Genomic DNA, 20,242 nt, shown 5'->3' on the forward strand with positions numbered 1-20,242 from the left:
ACTCATCAAGGACTGGCTGCTGATAGAGAAACAATGTGACCTAGAGGATAGAGCACAGGCCTGAGACTCAGAAGGATTTGGGTTCTAATCCCATCTGGACCACTTTTCTGCCATATGACCTTGGGCAAAGTCACTTCACTTCTCTCTGTCTCAGTTACCTCATCTGTAAAATGGGGATTAAGACTGTGAACCCCCTGTGAGACAGGGACTGTGTCCAACCTGATTAGCTTGTATTTCCCCCAGCCTTTAATATAGTGCCTGGCACATAGTAAGTGTTTAACAAATACCATAAAAAATTTCACTTCTAATTAGATAAAAAAATTTTAAGTTGAAATCAGTGAGTATAGCTCATTTCATTAAGCTCCACCCGGAAAAACCAAGAATAATTAAATCATGGAAAGGGCAATGTAATTTTTCATGTACCTGCCTTATGACCATGGTAGGAAAATTAGTGGATGGAACCCCCCACTGAAATAAGTGCAACTATTTACCTGGGGCCACTTGAACAGTATCACAGGGGACCTAAGGAGAATTAAAGCAGTGGGACTGAACTACTCTTCCTTTATTTTCCATTAAATATTTGGTTTTCACTGGAATCTGGATTTGCAGGCAGACGTTCATACTGTCTGAGCTTTGGGGATAGGAAAAACTGTAATGATGAGGATGATGATAATGATGAGGATGACATTGGTATATGTGTTTTGGGACCTCACAAATTTTAGAGGCCAAATATCAGTCTAAAGAACCTGATAATTTCAATTTGCCAATCTGGTATAAAGAGTCTAAATCAAAAGATAATCTTCACAATTTCAAGGCCTTGGGTTAGATAACAATTTAGAGATTATTGCTCCAATCATTTACATGTAGCACGTCACAACCAATTTAGATTCAACTGCCTAATCAATCAATTCTATTTATTGAGTGCTTTCCATGAGTACAGTATAGCAAATTTAGTAGACATGTTCCCCGCTCACAAGGAGTTTAGGGCATTAGGCTTATGATTCTCATTTTTATCACATTTCCCTTGCCTCCCTGTTAACAAGGTGGATTTCAGAGGTTTTTCTTGATATTCTTCTGAAGAAGAGAAGGTTTTGAACTTCTTAACTTGGAATTAAATGTGTGTTAAGGAAGGAATTTCTAGGAATTTAGACTTTTTTTCTGCTGAAGGCACTTGTGAAAATGATAGATGCCACGGGTATGTCCACCCAACCCTATACACATAAGAAATATACCATTTTCATTGCTCTTCTGAAGTCAGATAAATTATCTACCTTATTTATAAGGTTGCAATAATGACAAAGCTAGTCTTGAAGGTGCCAGCCAAGGAAAACAACAACTTTATTTTACCCAGGCCTAAAAGGAAATCAGGAACTCCAATTTCAATAAGTTAGGGGAATAACCCTGTGTTTTTACCTGGTTAATACCTAAAAAAACAAATCCCTCTACCATGAAGGCTCTGCTCTCACCTTTAAGGTAGATCTGGGTCCCCAGCTAAAAAATAAATATGTGGCCTTCTTTTAAAGGAAAATTCTATTTCAGTTAGATATTTCCTCCAAGAAATAATAATGGACAGAAACTTGATTTAGAACTCCTAATAGAAATTTTGCAGTTCCATGACCTACACATGCTGCCATCATGGAATATGGGAGCCCTTTTAGTCATTTATGGAATATGTGCAATCCACTGATAGGAAAAAACTAGCACTCAACAGTATTATTTCAGTATCCCCTGGGTGCAAGTACACTGTACTAAACAATTGGGAAAGTATAACCCAAAGAAGTGATGTGGTCCTATCCACAAGGAACAAATGAAAGACAAGTGTTACCATATCACCATTATCTTTGTGTACTGTCCTAAATGCTAAAATTATTTTTGATTCTCCAACACAGAGGAAACACACAGAGATGTACCTTCTCCTTCTGTGTATTGCAGTTTTAAGTTTTCCTTAACCCCAAAAGAATCAGGAGGGCTAAGACTGGAAATTTTTCAATAAGGCTTACAATAAGCCAGTAGTAGTTTGGATACCTGAATTCTCTATCCCATTATTGGCTTCATTTATTGTGGTAAATGGGTCCAATCTCAATTCTGTGTTTTAGTCTTTCCACCTTTGCCACTGAAATGTACATTGAGCAATTTAATAATGCTTGAAAGCTTTAAAATCTTTAGGTGAATGGTACTATAGAGGTTTACTAAAAAGGGAAAGATTGATTGAGAATGCAGCTTCCATACATCTTCAGCATGGGATTGTTTATTTTAAGTTATCTGAATTATTTTTCTAGACTAGAAATCCCCCTAATCTGTGTTTTAATATGAATATATTTATTCATGCTAGTGCAAATGAAAAACACTGCCACTTCAAACATACCAGACATTCTCCCATCAAATCTAGATCAGGGCCATGTGCCAGTTTTAAAGTTTGGAAAGGAATAATTTGAACTTCAAAACAAAAGGCATTTGTTTGATAGGCAATTGGTTTCCTCAGTTTGATTCTCATATCCTCTTCTGTATGAATATCAGATTTCTCAAATTAGTTCCAAAAAAACCTCTATGGAATTATTTTGGTAGGTGTCCTTTGGTTTTACTTATTTCCTTGTGACCTTTTCCAACATGGAGCGTGGGAACCCTAGAGGCAGCTAGATTTTTAATAACAACCACTAGCTGCATGCTATTTCTTTAGAACTACTACTTACCCTTTGAAGCACAGACTCTTCCAACAAAAACCCACTTGGGAGGTCATGACACTTTACTAGATCATTTCTACAGGCCTAGGTAATGATAAAATGGTGTTTTTTTGGTAACTTTTCTAAACTGTAGCATGGCAAAGTGTTCCTCTTCTAAGGCATTCTCTTCCTTAAAAACATCATGCCTAATACCTTATGTAGCTAACTGTCCGCTCTTCCTATAATCCTACAGATGATCAATCAGTGGTCTTTGAGCACTTACTGTACACAGAACACTGTACAAAGCACTTGGGAGAGTATAATACAAACAGAATTAGCAGACACGTTCCTTGCCCACAAGAAGGAGAAAAGCGGTGTGGCCTAGCAGAGAGAGCCCGGGTCTGGTTGTCAGAAGGACCTGGATTCTAATCCCAGCTTTGCCACTCATTTGCTGTGTGACCTCGGGCGAGTAACTTAATTTTGCTGTTCCTCAGTTTCCTCATCTGTAAAATGGGGATTAAGACTGTGAGCCCCAGGCAAGACATGGACTGTGTTGTCCAACCTGGTTAGCTTGTATCTACCCCAACATTTAGTACCACTGCCTGGCACATAGTAAGCACTTAAATCATTTTTTTTTTTTAAAGGAGTTTACAAGTCTAGAGGGATATACCATGTTCTCTTCCCTGGAATTGATCCCAATGAACACACCCAGAACATCTTCCCTGTTTCTCAACAATTGTGACAAGGGTGGAAGATGGTACATTCCACAGAAAAATGGGAATTCATGATGGGATTGATTTTCTCTAAACTGTCATCTTTTCAGCCTAAAACAATCAGAGAGGAGAGATGAGTAAGCAACAATTTTTTTCTAACAAAAATGGGCCTCACAGCATAGGTGCTCTGTAGAATCTCCCTCACATAAACCAATTCTTAATTTTGGCTTCAACTTTCTACTCAAAAGTTTTCCTTAATGTACTGTTTCTATGTAAGTGCTCAAATGTAGTCCACGCACCTTAATATATCCATTCTACCCTTAAGATGAAAGAAAAACTGCCAGACAATAGGCCCAGGTTTATGGAAGAAGATTAGAGGGCATTAATAGACAAGTCTAGTTTCTAAGCCAAGCCTTCAGCATGCATAGGCATTTAGGAAACATACTGGCTCTTTCTAGTTAGGGTAGTATAGTACTAATTTTTTTTCCTAGTACTTAATTCTTAGTGCTTTCTTTTCAATTGAAATGTATTTGCACATCAAAAATAGAAATGGAAGTGATTAGATTGTAAAATATTTAAAGGTGACACTCTGACACTACTTTGGTCTGGACTTTTAAATACCTTCATTTGGGGATAATAGCAAGTTTACAGGTACTTGCTCAATATTTCCATGTTAGAAGCTTTACTGATGAAAAGATTTACAAATAATTACATTAAGATGAAAAGGACTGTGTCCTTCTTGTTTATATCTTTTGCAAAAATAGTAATTTTTTTACACACTTCAATTACAGACAAGAAAAATGAGCAGCTCTTTAAATAGGAGATTTACTTTAACATCCTTTGAAGATTTACAAGTCTGAAAGGTTTTCCTTTAAAAATCTCATAGCAATTCAGACTATGGGAAAGACCAACTAGGAGGCTCAAAATCATTGCCTAAATTCTAAAGTGTCTCTTTTTCTATGAAGGGCATCCAATTAAGAGTACAAATAAACTCCTTCCCATTTAAGGAACTGTCTTACATACGTAAAGGAAGGTAATAAATAAAATGAAATAGTCATCTAAACTCATAGTTGCAAATGTTTTAAGTTATGGGTTCAGAGCCACAAAAGGCAAAGTACATAATCTAAACTTCAAAGTAAAAGAGGGATTAATAGGGATTAATTTCTTGGAATTTGACTAGATGTAAAGCTGCACATCACTTTTTGGGGTAAAAAGTTCAAATAAATGTCACTCAGGAAAATTGGTTAATCAAACCTTATTAATTTTCCTTTTTCTAAAATCACATATGTTCAGAATTCCTTTATTCTTAAATAACTTTAATTGGAGAAGCAAGAACCGACAAGGCATATAGTTAAAGTATTAACTCTCAAGAAAACCTGTTTAACTCTGGCAAATTTGCATACATTAGAGTGCTAGGCAAAACACTAAAATATTTCAAAACTCTCAAGTGAATTCCAGCACATGGAATTTTTCAGTATTTCATAAAATGCCTTACTATACTTAAGCTTTAATAATGTAACATTTGATCTAAAAATAGTTTTTAAAATTTTCAAAATCAACTTTCATAGAAAAAAAAACCTCAGAGGATAGCATTCATAGGCTGTGAGAAGTCAGTTAACTTCTCTGTGCCTCGGTACCCTCATTTGTAAAATGATAAATACCCGTTCTCCCTGTCCCTTGGACTGTGAGCTCCATGTCATACAGGGACTGAATCTGATCTGACTTCCAGCACAGGGACTGTGTCTGATCTGATTATCTTTTGTCTCAGCACTTTGTTCAGTGCTTGGCAGAGAGTAAGCGCTTAAACTGCGAAGGAGGGCCTTGTGCGAAGAGCCTTGGCCCCTGATTTAGAGGACCTGAATTCTAATCCCGGATTTGCCATTTGCCTGCTGTGTGAACTTGGACAAGTCGCTTAATTTCTCTGTGCCTCAGTTACGTCATCTGTAAAATGGGGATTAAGACTGGGAGCCCCATGTGGGACATTGTGTCTAATATAATTATTTTGCATCTAGCCCAACTCTTGGTACAGTGCCTGGCACATAGTAAGCACTTCATTCATTCATTCAACCAACCATTTTTATTGAGCGCTTACGGTGTAAGCGTACTAAATGCTGCTAATGTACTAAATGCTTGGGAGAGTACAACAAAAGACACAGTCCTTGCCCATGAATACTGTAAAAAAATGACAATAATTATTAGGAATTGTGAGTGACTAATTCTTGCTACTTAGCTGGCACAGTCTGTCAGGCTTTCTACAGAACAGGGTATTATACTGAATTGTAAATATATTCTCTGTTAACAGGGAGTGAATTATTTTCAATTCTACTAGTGTCTGTAAAATAACTTACTTAACCCATTAAATAATGACAGTCATCTGAGAGTTTATGCAGGAAAGGAAAACATTTTTCCTCATTTTCTCTGTAGAAGTTGCAAGGACAATAGACCATACGCTGGCAGAAAAGCATTACCCCATTGTGTAACTGTGTGGCACAGAAGAGGAGTAAGGTCAGAATAGGGATGGAGTACACACTGGGAACTACTGAGAAGTGGCATGGCCTAGTGAATAGAGCACGGGCCTGGGAGTCAGAAGGACCTGGGTTCTAATCTTGGGCTCTGCCACTTGGCTGCATCGTGACTTTGGGAAAGTCACTTCACTTCTCTGGCCCTCAGTTACTTCCTCTGTAAAATGGGGATTAAGACTGGGCCCCATGTGGGATAGCAACTGTGTCCAACCTGATTACTCCAGCACCTAGAACTGTGCTTGACACGTAGTATGCTCTTAACAAATACCATTATTATTACTATTACTATTACCTGGCATATAGTAAATACTTCACAAATACCATAAAAAAATTCTGGTTTCCTCACAACTTCACAACTTTGTGCCTCAGAGATGTGCTTCCAAGAGCAGTGGAGATTTCTGACTCCTGAGGAGCAATTCTCCACTTGATCCAGGGTAGGGACAGATGGAGGATGCCGTCCCCTCTGGAGCTCTTAGGGCAAGAGCAGCTGTAGTTTACACAACAGCAAAGGCAGGATAGAACTCAGCTGAATTTGATGTGCCCACTGTCTATGGTCCAGAGGATGATGTGGTAGAATAACTGATACTCCTTCACGAACGCAAGGAGGAAGGGCTGTTTCCCTCTCTTCAAAATTCTAGGTGCTGCCCTATAGTACCCTACTGAAAGACTGATCTGTAAAGGAGCAAGACAAAATGACAAAAGGTAAGACTCCTGAAAGGTCTGCAGTTTGGCTAAGGCCCCTTCCTCCAAATTCCTCATAGGAGGTAGATTTCAACTGCCTCTTCGCCCTTTGGAGCTGAGGCTGATGCCAGGATTTCCTGGGGCCAGAAAAGAAAATTGAGTGTAATGGCTCCTCTACTTCTCCAATAAGAACAATAATGATAATAATAACAGTATTTATTAAGCACTTGCTATATGCCAAGCACTGTTCTAAGTGCTGGGGTTGATACAAGGTAATCGGGTTGTCCCACATGGGGCTCAAAGTCTTGATCCCCATTTTACAGATGAGGTAACTGAGGCACACAGAGGTTAAGTGACTACCCAAAGTCACACAGCTAACAAGTGGCGGAGCAGACATTAGAACCCACAACCTCTGACTCCCAAGCCCACGCTCTTTCTGCCAAGCTACACTGCTTCTCCAATCCTACTTTAATAGGAGATACCATTTTCAGTCCTTCCATTGTCTCAGTCTTTGTGAGTGCTGTCAGTACATTAAGATTTACTTCAAGGTATGGGTTAATTATTTGGAGAAGAAATAAGTATGTTGAGTTTTAATGTCTCTGATCCAGTGTAACAAGGGCCCTATTTTCATAGTAAGAGCTTCTTTTAAGTCACTAGATTGGGAATAGTCAGATTTTAACTGTTTGAAAGCAAAGTGCTTTAATTTTAATTTACTGACTTCTAATTCAGCTTCCCCTAACTATAAAACCATAAAATTACAGTCCTAGCTATAAAACTCTTTTCCATCCTGGAACTTCTTCTCTGAGCAGCTTTTTCGCTATTCACCTTTGTGATGCTCAGTCACACAGCCGACACGTCAGACCTATTTTATAACAGTTACGAGCTTCGGGTCTGTTTGGACCTAGACTGACTCATCAACGTCTAACGGGATCCAGTGTCACAAGATCCCAAAATGGAAAGAACATGAACCAGTCTGGCATGCCTGTCTGAGAGAAGCCTATTAAAAGAATCTATTATTTTTAGTTATCAAAGTTACATTACTTGAACACTACATGTGGGATTAGTCACTGAAGAGGAAAACTCAGCTAGGGAATAGATTAATGGCCAGTCCTCACTTGTCATCTGTTATAACAGGACAGGTTTACATTCAGACAAAAGGACTTGGTATAAAATGTCAAATATGAAGGGGGTGAATCTGGGCTTGCCCTCTTACTTCCATCCTCTATTTTTCCTTATTTAAGGATAGACTCTTTGGAAGTCTGCAACTGTAGTGCTGATCTCAAACATACATGTGTTTTGATGAAGTAATTTTAAATGCAGTGCCTGAAGATTTGCCTTTTAAGTATAATGATCTAGTCTTCCTAATGTGACCACAGTGTTTTGCATATAGTATTTACATATGATAATATTATGGCATATATCCTTCTATAAGTATGCTATCTGATTATTTCTGGGTGCAGCAAATAACCTCAATATCAAAATTTTCCTTCCTTGTTGGTGCTTAGACCATTGAAATCATATGTAAATAAGCATTCCCTCTCTTTCCATCACCCCGTTACTTAAGACTACCAATCTTGAAGAATAACTTTAACTAGCTTTTCCCTCCACTCATCCTTGCTGACTCTCTTTTAATCAATCTCATTGCTCTTCTCCTAACCCCCTAACGATAAGGTTCTCAGAATTCAATGCAGTATTCCACCTAAGGTTTCATTTTACAGAACTACTATTTCAGAGAAAACTCATTATTTCTGTTTTGCAATCTCTCTGATGGTGGAGACCAAAGCTACTTTGGCTCCATTTGCAACCACATCATATTACAAAGCCCATTAACTTGGTCAAGGCAAGGTGGATGCACAGCCACATATAGACATTTGCATCCCAGTTGGTGTGAGGGCAAAAGCTGTCCTTACCTAGCCTCGGCCCAGCTTGTGGGTTTGTCATTTGAAATGGTCCAAATTCTGAGATAACCACAGAGATCAAATTCAGTAACACATTCAAAGCCATTATAAGGAAGGTGGGTAGGATTCTAAGGAAAGGTAGTTTTAGCATGTTTGAGGTGAAACTGCAACCTCATGCCTTGTGGTTCAGATCTGGAAAGAAAGTCCTGCCTAGTTTTCTTGGGAGAGCTGAAATGTTTAGTTGGGGGAAAAGACAACAACAACCAAAACAAACCAAAAAACAGAACAGATGTTTCAGACTGCCATTTGCCCATACATTTCTTACAGGTCAGACTTATTCAGTACATTCCAGCTTGCTAAAGTGTCTATGAATTATGCCTACCTCGCTTTCCAGAATGTCTTTGAAATTATAACAGATGCAAGGAAAAAACAGAGTCAAATCTATGGCAGAATTCAACTACTTCTAGGTTCAAGTCAGATTAAATGTCCAACAGTAGACCTTTATTTAATTCACCTTCCAGCTGGTGAGACAAACTTCCAAGGGTTAAAAGGTGGAAGTCTACATCTTAAAGGTTGTTCTACATGGCAACGAATATAACTACAGATTCTGGTTGTCAGTTATTTTAAAAATGCACTGTGTTCTTTCCATTTTTCCTAAAGAAATGCTAGGGATGCACCCCCAGGAAGGTCAAAGCCAGCATTTTCCAGGCAGCTTATTAAATATGTCTTTTGGATAAGGGTGGTGACAATTACCAAATGGTAAACATCTCACTAGATTCATTTTTAAGTGGTACCAGAATAGAAGGATCAACCCTGGAGCAGGATGATTTTATCTTCCTTAAAAATTCTGAACAGCCCCACATAGTTTGAGTCTGAGATTAAGCTTTTAAATAAGCTATACTTTCAATTGGCGGTAACTGCACAAGTCCTGTTTTTAAGGTTAATAATGATAGGAATCTGACAAAGACTTGCTCATGCAGAAACCATGTGCATGGGTATACTGAATAGGATAATAAGCTATTTTACGGTTGATTTATTTTAAAATTGCACTAGCTTCTCCCCTGAAAGACAATACTAATACAGCATAAAGTTAATCATTTCCCCATAGTTAAAAGAGTTTTGGCCATTAGAATAAGTACTCGAAACATTGGATTTCTGAGTTCGGTTTGGAATTTTATCCCCAAATGCAATTCACTGGAACCAATTTTACTTTTTAGCAGTATCAATACAAGCAATTGTGAAAAACAATCGAAGGCCAAGGAAAATGTAAAAGCTGAAGCTGGCAGCTTCAAGAGCACTACTTTAAACCAAATGTGATAGTACAGCTGGCAAACACAAAATGATTGCCTTTTTATCCTTTCTGCTAAAACGTAGTACCCATAAAGTCATTTCTTCTCACTTTGAAAACATCCCTTGCAACACTCCAGGCATGCAGAGAAAACCTTAATCCTAACCAAGATGGGCCTACTTTTAAAGAGAGAGACACAGTAGACATTGATGCTTTACATAGTTAGTAGTTATTAGAAAAATGAATTCTTACCCTTGTTTTCCTTTCGATGACTAGTCACTCCATTAGATTTTCTTGACCAGGCACTCCTATGTCAAGCAGATAGGAGCCAATCACAAAATGAGCTTTGGATGTTCAAGTCTTCAGATAGGTCTCCTTTCAGCCAATTGCCAGTTGAGAATTTAAACTGAAAACTGAATTACCCAGGCTTTAACAAGTTGCTCTCAGACCTACCAACCAGAGAAAGAATCTGCCCTAGTGGTAACAGGAGAAAAACATCATTTCTTATTGTTGATCTTCTAGGGCTATAGGTGGAATGAGGTACTGGGGACAAATGCAACAAGAGGGATAAACTAGTACCCCCCTCTCCCAGAACATTCCAGGATCCTCTTGGAACAAACCAATTTAAGACACTCTGAAATACTGCTGTGACCAAGTTACATTTGACAAAGCTGAAATTCTTGAGCATCAGGAGTTGGAATAGTCACTTTTTAAATCAAATATCAACTCAAATTCCTCATTTACTTAGCCTAGGAAGGGGGCATTAGCTATACCTCACACACATTTGTGATGTGCCATACAGATACATCACCTTCACTCTGAATTATTTGCTAAGAGTTCAGAAGGTCAGTCCCTGTCTCCAGAGGGCTTACACTCTATAGTGGGAAGGTTGGGATCGATCATTGTTCTTGGATTTTGGCTCAAGTTGTAATCATTCATCCCATCTTATTTCTCACTTCAGTTGTTACTGCATGTTGTGAAATAATTGCTTTGCAGTACTCTGCCAACCTCCAGTCACACTTCCAGCTCCATGGAGCTAAAATGCAATAATTGTGGCTTTAAGGATATGGTGGAATAATGCACTTCACGAATTATTGTGGGTATCCTCACTAGCAATTTGATGCTAAGAATTTATTGGAGGCGTCAGTGATGAAATTGCTCCAGAATATAAACCACAGCATCAATTCCAAGCTCGCATTCATACTGTAGGCTCAACAATCAATTATATTTGTTTAGCACCTACTGCATGCAAAACTCTCTACTAAGCGCTTGGGAGAGTACAATACATCAGAATTGGCATGCAGGTTCCCTTCCCACAAGGAGCTTACAATCTACTGGAGGACTTTACAGTCTAGAACCTCCCCTGGCCTGGAGCTTGGTGACACAAAATGGCCTGATTGCCTGAAAGTGGGCATGGCTTACTTCATACCAGAAAAGGAAAAAGATCAAACTTGCCCAAGAGTCGTTGATATGGAGGAAATGAAAAACTTTTCTAGGTATTTATTCCTTTGTTCTATTGCTGGATTGCGCAAAGCAAAACTTGAATAGACAATTGTATGGCTATGAAGACATCCAGTTCTCTTCAGTGATTTCTATAACTTAGGTGAGATTTAACAAGACACCTAGGCTGATTTTAAAGAATTAATGAACAGAAATTTATGACTTATAGGAAAAACTATCCAACTAAAAAGAAAGGACCCTAGTAGGTTTTCCAAATTTCAATCATTTGCTAAGGTTTAAATACAGAAGATACTCATGGCAAGCCTTTATTGCACTGTTAACATACCACATGTCATAAAGCATTCACAACACCTTACACTTCAAGTCTTTTTTTAGTCCAGGTTTTCAATGAAAGAGATTGAAGAAATTTAGCCATGTCAATCTGGGCTTAGTGTGTTGAGTGGCTTTTGGCAGAGAGGGCAAAAGTCTTACCTTGATTGCCATGGGATTGACACTGATTCCATCTGTATGAACTGGCAGCAAAGAAATCTCAGAAAGGTACATAAAAACCTCCTCCCCAACACAAACACACAACTTTCTAAAGATAAACACTGCCACAGTTTGGCTTAGTTCAGGACTCATTTTTTCTCTTCAGAGTCACAACTCACAGGTTGTGTCTAGTAAAGCGTAACATGTTAATTAGTTTTTAACAGGCTAAAAAGCAATTAAACCATTTCTTAAAACCCCATTCAAAATGCAATGAAGTTTAACAAACTACTTTTTCCAGCGGTGTACAGAAAAGGAGTGGATACCCTTGGAAAGAGGTGTTAGCTACTTTCATTTATCACATCACAGATTACTTGAGAAGGAAGAAATAAGGGGAGCAAGGGTAGAGTGTATCCAGGTCACACAACCATCAGTCAGATCCCTACCCCCCTCCAAAAGGCACAGTGAGCCAGACCTACCTAGTCACTGGTAGGTGACTAGTCAAGGAGAAACACTTGATTTCCTTCCAAATTAACAAAAGTGAATAAAGGTACAGGTCTTTGGTGCAAACCAGACCAGCAACTGCAAGAGAAAAAAAGAAAAACTTCAACCAACACCACTGCTGCCTCCCGTACAGGAGAGGGGGAAGAGAGTCCTTTTAGAAATAATGCTGAGCATGTTGATGCATTCCCAAGATCACAAATAGATGATTGAAACCATGTTCTTATAACAATATGTTTATTGCAGAAAGGCTAGAGAGATCTGGCAGCATTATGCTAAATACATTTGCCATTATCTATTGCTAAACTGAGATGAACTTTATTCTATTGGAGTCAGTTAAAATTCTTCAGAGGATGAGGAAAGGGAGATGCATAATGCAGGTGATTTTTGCTTTACGTACACTTGATGTTTATGTAAATTATGTTTATAACTGTCATCAATTTAAGACAAATGCAGTTCACTTCACCACACTGCTATTTTACCATTGTCCTAGACACTCTTTAGGCATTTTCAGAGTTTCACATTGTGTTAATCATCACCATGGATGATCTTTTCTCCTTTATTCAAAGTCACACTTCATCATGCCATGTCTTTGGTGGCTGTACACTTTTCTAGAAATACAAGAAACCAAAACCAGAAGTCATTTTTTTTCAGTCATTTTTTTCAGTGATTTTGGTACTGGTTTTATTCTGGTAATGTGGCTGAAGAAATTAAAAGAGTTTTAATGATGCCTAAAGAAAATTCTGAATTGGACAGAGTCAGGAAGTCGAGCAGGGGAATAAAATTCAAAGTATTTCTAATTTTAAAGTTAGAAAAGTGATCCCACCCAAGCAGGGTAATGGATCAATAGTGCACCAGGGGACACGAATCTCCACAAATATAGGCTGGGAAATGTTCAGCTAGGTAAAAGTTGAGCAAAAATACATCAGAAGCTATAAGTTGACAATGTACTAACATCGTCAAAGGGGACAACATGATAATGGAATAAGCTAACAGGAGAATGGGCTGCAAAAGTCAGAAATTAATCTCTCCACACTTCTTGGCACTAGTCAGACCCCTTGAAACATACTGTACACAGTGTAGGGCACAACTGATACATGAGAAATTGGAGAAAACACATATAATAGTGACAAGTAGTTAAGACATGGAAAACAAGTCCTACAAAGAAAGGCTATAAGAAATGGGTGACTTAGTTGGAAGAAGAGAAGATTAAAGGATGCCTAAATAACCAAGTTCAAGATATAAGAACTGTTTTTACAAGAAGGGTAGGTTGGTAAAACAATTGCTCCCCTATGTTTATAAGACTAAACTACAAGGACTAGGTTGACAGGTTAACAGGTGTAAGTTTGCAAAACTTCTTTATTCTTGGGGTGATGAAACCCAGAAAGGCTAACAAAGGGACCTTGTGGAATCACCCTCTTAAGGTTCTTGAATTAAAACAAAACAAAAAGAAAAAGCAAAGAAAAAAACTGCTCTGATTGGCTTACTTATTCACCTGCTTGAAGGCAGGGAGCTGGACAAGATGGCCTCTTGGGTGTCTTTCTGTGAACTGTGAAATGATTTATGAACGATTGAAGAAAAAAAATAATTTGAAATTATTTCTTATTAGTTCTAATAACTTTAAATTCTTAGACCTTTGTTACCCCCCAAAGAAGAAGAGAATAAGACAAAATTAGTCAAACTGTCCAAAATACCTCATAATGTAGCACTTTGAATTTATAATAGCACTTATAGTTCAATATTTTTCTAAAACTTTACATTACTTATCTCATTTTATCCCCATAAAACTCCTGAGTGGAATGAATACGCATGTATTTTAGAGAAAAGGAAACTGAGTTCCAAAGAGGTTACACACTAGTGTCAGAGCTGGGATTAAAGCCTAGTCTGGTCCTCTGAATCCCAATCCCAAGATTTTTCAGAAGAGCCTGCTGCCTCTCAGAATGGAGTAGCACAAATGATGATAACTCAGTGGAATAAATTTTAAACCTTCAGTGTACCTATAGGAACTTTTCCATAATCTAGACCTCCCTGAGTAATATCCATGTTCATGGCATGTATATACTGCTCTTGATCAGAATTACTGTAAAATGCAAATGCCCTCATACTTTCAAACACGGAGCAAAATGTTATAGTCATCTTACTCAGCAAACCTTCTACCTTTGCATGGAGAAAGAAAAAGAAAGGCATGAAAAAGGAACAGAGGAGTCAGGAAGTCTACATAGAACTACTAGTTTAGGCTTCTTCAAGGAGAAACACTTGATTTCCTTCCAAATTTTAAGTGGAATTGGGTGCATTAGAGCATTCCTGGGTTGAAGCAGTCTGAAAAACATAACACATTTGTCTTAATTTCCTTGTGTCATTCCCTTTTACATGTTATGCGACAAAAGAAAGATGTTAATTACAAAATTTGGTTGGAGCAAGTGCCTTGTTGGCAACTCTGAATTCTGAGTCCTATTTAGCCACTGGCTAAACAATATACATTTCTGGCAAGCACAATGTAAGTTTCTCCTCATTTCCTTGCCAACATTACTCAACTCAGTTCTCCAGGAGCAACCTCTAGGGAGAGAAACCAATTCATCTCATGCCAACTCAATCCTCTGTCTTTCCCAGCATCCACAAATACGCCAATTGTGTCAGAACACCTGTCTGCCTGGAACTGGAAAGCCCAGAACTTTTCTCACAAAGGCTACTAAACAGCTGGTAACTACCCTGGGTCATTCTGGAAGTTAACCAATTTTAGCTTCACCCCAAAGAAGAAGGACCAGCAAGAGAAACAGAATCTGAGCCTTGGGTCTTAAATGTTTAGCAAGATAGTGTTCTTTGGAAATTTCATTTGTACTGCATCTCAGAGAAGAAATACTTTTATAACATTCATAACTATAAATGGTAACTTTTTATATCAAAACCATATTCCCTTCATATGCAGCCGCTGCTCAGAAGGAGAAGCGCTTCTTCAGAAATATAAGTTCAAGACACTTATGCAGAGCTGATAATGAGTAAAAAGGCCACTGTTACACTGCTAACTGAAGAGAACTGCATGGTAATGCTATTTTCAAAGAGCCCCATCCATAGTTAGATTAGTAGAAATGCAATAAAGTGTTTTTTCTGTTTAAACATACAAAGTTGTTTTTTGTTTAATGTTCTGTTTATGAGATTCTATTTTACAGATGGTAAAAGTTGTGGCCTAAACTAGGAAAAACAGCGTATGATGTTTCCCGGCTTATATACTGTACTCTGTAGCATATTTCCTAAATGAAAGTGACTGTTACAGCTCCAAGCAATCCAAGACAAAAGATCAAAACACTCTAAAGACTAGGAGTGACACAAATCTAAATAAGTCAACCCAGGCTTTCTTCTTCACAATATATTTTATTTTTACAAGGAGGCACTAAAATGCACTAGTCAAAATAACAACATCACAATTACACCGGAGAAAAATCACAGAAACCATCTGAAGAGCTTGGATGTAAAAAAAAAAAAAAAAAGAAAGATCATTTATAGATTATTTAAAATATCTGGAATCACTGCAAATGTAACTTCTACTAAGACTACACTTTCATTCTAATGAATCATTTGTTTTGTATGATATTTACATAAGACCCATTTTGTTTCATAATTCATTGTTTCTCCAAGACATACTTACCATAAAAGGTCATGTCATCTACCTGCACACAGCCCTACTGCTCTAATTCCATTCTTGTGAACACTATTACGGGATCTTTGTGTGCAGCTGGGGTTCATCTTTGGTTTAATGTAAGTTAAAGTAAACTGTTTATACAGTCATTTTAATTATTTTGCTAAGGCTTCATGGTCTTCTCATTTAAAAGGCTGACAGTTTTACATAAGATTTGGGAATGCACAGTAGTATCAGCATCATCACAAAAATAACTGGCCCCACAGAAACCATTTGTGACCATTAACTATTCCACAGCTAATATGTGGATTAATTTTTTCCAGACCAAATACACTTTCCATTCTATAAATTTTCACTCCACACATTGGTTCAAACATTGTTAGGGAGATCAGGGGTGTTTGTCTGACAAACTTGCCCACTTGGATACAGCAGGCCACTGTGTCAGAAGAAACGGTTAGTGTTCACGTCCAATAGGTTAACATTATGATTTTATGATGATGTAGCTTGTCTCCTCTATTAAGAGTGTAAGTTCCCACAGGGCAAGGAGCGTGAATACTCTCAAGTTGGTGCAGAGAGTATGCCTTCATGAGCATTCGATGACTATTTGTTGGGCTCATTTGAGGATGTGAAAAATAAAGTCAAATCATGGGTTGCTACAACTGTCACTATCCTCTTCAGCTCATTCCCCATGTGGGCATCCAAACTTCTGTTTTAGACGGAGGAAAGGGCAATTTGGGGACCAAGAAGAAAAGTTATCTTCAGCACACAACTTTCAGAGACAATTTCCTTTCTGAGCACAGAGATGAATAAGTGAGGAATCTTAAATCATTACAGAGCTACTACTAGACAGAACAGCATTACAATCATATGCAATACAAAAATATTAATTGTGAACTTGTATAAAAATGGGAAGTATAACTACCTGAATTTGCCTTTTAGTGACTGGTAGACAATACAAAAGACAACACCCCCACCCTCAAAAAACCCAACAAAAACCAAAACCACACTCCCAAGTAAAAAGCAAGTTAAGCTTAATAATTTCACTATTAAATAACTCATTTATATTCCATTTTTTTTTAGATCTATCTTAAAGTTTAATGATGTACAGGAAGGCTGTCTAGACTCATAATAATAATAATAATAATAATAATAATGTTGGTATTTGTTAAGTGCTTACTGTGTGCAGAGCACTGTTCTAAGCGCTGGGGTAGATATAAGGTAATCAGGTTGTCCCTCATGAGGCTCACAGTCTTAATCCCCATTTTACAGATAAGGTAACAGGCACAGAGAAGTTAAGTGACTTGCCCACAGTCACACAGCTGACAAGGGGTGGACCCGGAATTCAAACCCATGACCTGACTCCCAAGCCCGTGCTCTTTCCAGTGAGCCACGCTGCTTCTCTAACAAACCCCCATAGTTTAAATATAAAAACAACCTAGAGTTTATGTCTAAGTTAGACATCTGTGATTACTGGTAAAATTTTAGCACTCTCAGAAACAAACAAGATTACTGTTAGTGTTAACGTCAAGTGAAATTAGGATACAATTGGAATTTTTAAATTCTCACTTTTAGAGAGGATACACCAAAAATTCATCATAAAAGAATCTGAGAACTAGATATAGGTCTGATTTCCTTGCTCCAGAAGGCTCCTCTGGAGCAGTTCTGAGATGACTCAGGATCCTCCAGGGCACCTGGCTTCAATCAATCAATCGTATTTATTGAACACTTACTATATGCAGAGCACTGTACTAAGCGCTTGGGAGAGTACAATACAATGGAATTAGCAGACACGTTCCCTGCCCATAACAAACACAGTTTAGAGGAGGCTTGTGGGAGAACTGTGGCAGGTCTGATCTGGACGTGATCTAAAAGGAAAGGAAGTTGTGGGGTCTTTCCATCTTCCTTGCTTTAGGAAAGTCGTAGATCCATCTAGAGCCATCCCATTCATTCCTCAAATGTTCTCTGGATCAGAAGGGGCAGCCTAACCCAGAGCAAACATGGTAGATATGCTATGGGCCAAAATGAGTCTCCTGGCTGCATTGTGCATCTTTCATATAATCCTAGAGGCCTGGCATTCTGGCTCCTGGCTACTGGAGCCTCTGACTGTCCTTGGCTGGCACTAAATTGACAGGCCTCCATGTGAAAAGTCTACTAAAAACACAAAACATGAGAGGGGAACCAAACAAATGGTACTTACAGTTTACATTTAATTCCTCTGCAATTGTTTGGACACAAATTCCCTAAGTTAAATGGCAGGGAACTTTATCCATCAAGAAAGTTCATCAAGTGCCACTTGGATTATAAATCACAACACCAAGATGCAGACACTGTAGTCTTTAGTGCAAACGTCAACCTCACCCCCTGAATATGCCCCAAAGACACATTTTTCTCTGTTTTTAAAATTTATTTATTCCTTTTTCTCCCTGGCAGTGCTTCTGATATCATCCTAGCAACCAGCATGGTTTAGTGGATAGAGCTCAGGCCTGGGAGTCAGAAAGTCATGAGTTCTAATCCCAGCTCCGCTACTTGCCTGCTCTGTGACCTTAGGAAAGTCACTTCATTTCTCTGTGCCTCAGTTACCTCATCTGTAAAATGGAGAATAAGACTGTGAGCCCTATGCAGGACAGGTACTGTATCCAACACAATTTGCTTGTATCCACCTCAGCGCTTACTACAGTTCCTGGCATATAGTAAGCTCTTAAATATAATCATCATTATTATTATGATTTTTAACAATAACCAGAATGCCTATAGGAAAGCCACTGAAATCAGTGTAGGTTGAAAAGAACCGGAGACTAAGGGAAATGGGGTCAGGCTATGTGTAAGTTCAGGCTTTAATAAAAATTGAAAATATAAAGTACAAAACTTGTTCTGATACACCATCAGAAGTGTGTATCATTTCCATGGCACTGATAAATGTCGAAAATAGGGCAAGTCACTTCACTTCGCCTCAGTTACCTCAACTGTAAAATGGGGATTAAGACTGTGAGCCCCACATGGGGCAACCTGATTACCTTGTATCTACTCCAGTACTTAGAACAATGCTTGGCACATAGTAAGAGCTTAACAAATAACATTATTATTATTATTATTTTTAACAGTACTCTCTCAAGTTAGGCAGGGGCAAGTTGGTGTTCACAATTTCTAAGACAGCTGCATACACACCTACACATGTTCCTAGAAATTGCATGTGAGCATTCTTGACATTCCATTTTTTGGGTTTGTAATCAAATAAAGCTGAATTTTACACTACAGGCAAAGAGATTGTCAGTAGTTATCACCACTGTGTTCTATAAGGATACATTTCTCCACCAGAGGGGAACTTAGAGATGCATTTCTATATCCTTCAAAACTCGGGAGGGGTGGGGACCCAGCTCACTACCTATCTATTGGTCCATACTAGAGTGTTCTTTGGTAATGAGCAAAGCAACTTAACTTAATATCTCTGCTTCTTAAGAGAAGCAGCGTGGCTCATTGGAAAGAGCACGGGCTTTGGAGTCAGGGCTCATGAGTTCGAATCCCAGCTCTGCCACTTGTCAGCTGTGTGACTGTGGGCAAGTCACTTAACTTCTCTGTGCCTCAGTTCCCTCATCTGTAAAATGGGGATTAAGACTGTGAGCCCCACGTGGGACAACCTGATTCCCCTGTGTCTACCCCAGCGCTTAGAACAGTGCTCGGCACATAGTAAGCGCTTAACAAATACCAACATTATTATTATTATTATTATTATTAATGAGGCTCTGCTAAATCTTGACAGAAGTCACATAAGACAAGCTGCCTAAAACCCTTCGGTTTCCATTGATAATATTAAGTGCAAACTATCCACTATAGCATTACAGATGAAGTGTTTGTTCTGTAGGTTTAAGCACCGAGTTGGGTGTTTTGAACTGTTCTTCACCCACTCCTCTGTCACCTTCCAGGCCTCGCCAGTCCAACATCGTTAACCAGTACCAGCAGGTTAGTTCTAAACACTCCGGCTACCTAACTTAACGCCAAAGTTATGGGATTTCCAAATGAAATCACTGTCCTGAGTGGTTCTTTACAAAACCAGAGCACATCTCTCTGGCATCCTAAATAGGGCCCAGAATAATAATTAGACTGCAGCAGGCACTTTAACATGTGTGGCCCCTTGCTCAGCAACAATTCTAAAACACAGCAGCCAAGAGTACAGTCATCTATTTGGATTGCTACTATCACTTAGAAAAAGAAAGGACAAAGGAGACGGGATTGGAACAAAGAACGATCAGCGCACTGTGCAAAATAAGTTAAATTGAAAATACAAAGCTGACAATGAACCAAGGAAGTCAGCATATGGTCGAAGAGAATCACGTTGACAACTGAGAAGTATACAACTTTTTGTGCCTAGATTTATGTGACCTAGATACTAAAGGGCTCGGCTATTTGGGATCCAAAAATGTA

General features: G+C 38.5%; 1 protein-coding gene across 3 annotated transcripts in view; it reads right to left on the reverse strand.

Moving 5' to 3' along the window:
• ZEB1 (zinc finger E-box binding homeobox 1) overlaps positions 1-20,242 on the reverse strand; it is a 162,074-nt gene that overhangs the window by 109,904 nt on the left and 31,928 nt on the right. The window contains exon 2 of one of the 3 annotated variants that reach the window (XM_029077557.2): positions 10,015-10,070. The exons of the other annotated variants lie outside the window; for them this stretch is intronic. The gene's annotated coding sequence lies outside the window, so the exon portion shown is untranslated. The remainder of the gene's footprint in view (positions 1-10,014; positions 10,071-20,242) is intronic. 3 annotated transcript variants of the gene reach the window in all.

This window comes from Ornithorhynchus anatinus, chromosome 13, assembly GCF_004115215.2.
Source record: "Ornithorhynchus anatinus isolate Pmale09 chromosome 13, mOrnAna1.pri.v4, whole genome shotgun sequence".
NCBI classification, from domain to species: domain Eukaryota; kingdom Metazoa; phylum Chordata; class Mammalia; order Monotremata; family Ornithorhynchidae; genus Ornithorhynchus; species Ornithorhynchus anatinus.